Raw genomic sequence first — 1,348 nt, forward strand, 5'->3', positions numbered from 1 at the left:
TTTTTTCCCCGCTCCCTGGGAAATTAAGTGAGTCTACCTTTAGCCATCAGACACATTTTGGGACACATTTTGAAATTACCTGTCTTTTTAAAATAAAATAAAAAATACTCCTTTTATACTTGCACCATGAAGGCATCACAGACATAAAAAGGTAAGAAGAATCTGTTATTATTAAGCAAGTATCCATGCTATCAGCAGAAGCAAGGCCAGGCTGCAGCACAAGAAAAATAAACTCCTTTGCCAGTAATACGCAATTATCTCCCAATCAGATTTAATTGCTCATTAATTGAAGACGTCAGAATCTGACTCTGTCCAGCTTTAACCTATGTCACACTGATCAGGGTTCTTTGTTCTTTTATAGCTACATTTGAATTCAGGTGCTGAAATCTAAACTAGAGAGACGCTGAGTGTGTGGACCTGAGGGCAAGGCTGACACTTGTGGAGCCTACTAATGCAACAGTCTAGACACGTATAGTTGGTGTCAACATAATAATTAAAAAATGGACAAATCGACACGTTTGATACCCTCAGGTTAAACCTAATTCTTTCCTCTTGACAATGTAAAATTTAGCATTTTTAAATTAGCCACAAATGTGCTTTGCATATTGAAAAGACAGGATTTTACAGCTGCATTTGTAAAAAACAAAAAACAAGCCAGATGGTTCTGGCTGGTAATTTGATTATCTGAAACTGACAGATGGTGTGTCTCTTATTAGATTTCCAACCTTGCAAGTTACCCAAAAACTCCCCAAAACCCTCATTAGTGTGCAGGGGTTATGCTTACACAATTTGTGCAAATAAAGATTAAATTTGAAGAAGTGCAAAGTTGCACAGGCACGTCCATCCTTCACACTTTTATGCAGTCTTGAAATGCAGAAAACTACAGTACCACACTGGGTTGTGCTCTACTCTGATGAGTTCATTTCCCATATCTGAAGAAAGGGCTGTACATCTTTAAAGGCACATTCAGTAAAAGTTAATAGAACAGGATGCTTTGAATCCCTTGCTTGATTCAAGTGTCACCCAGTATAAAAAAGGACACTACTGTATGGCATGTGGAACATTTTCATGAAATCAAACCTCAGCCTGTAAGATAAAAAGTTTCCATAGAAAGTAAATGTGCACAGCAGTAATTACAAATGCCTTAACAGCTGATAAATGTAAGAGCATGCACCTTTGATTGTCATTTATCTGCTATGTCTCTACAGAGACCCAGTGAATAAATTCTAGTACCAATAAAGACAAGTGTACGGATATATATATATATATATATATATGTGTGTGTGTGTGTGTGTGTGTGTGTGTGTGTGTTAGTGTTCATCAGTTTGACACAAATAAATATGTCCAT

The sequence above is a fragment of the Pundamilia nyererei genome, unplaced genomic scaffold, assembly GCF_000239375.1.
Source record: "Pundamilia nyererei isolate P.nyererei 1_Seehausen unplaced genomic scaffold, PunNye1.0 scaffold00068, whole genome shotgun sequence".
Lineage (NCBI taxonomy): Eukaryota > Metazoa > Chordata > Actinopteri > Cichliformes > Cichlidae > Pundamilia > Pundamilia nyererei.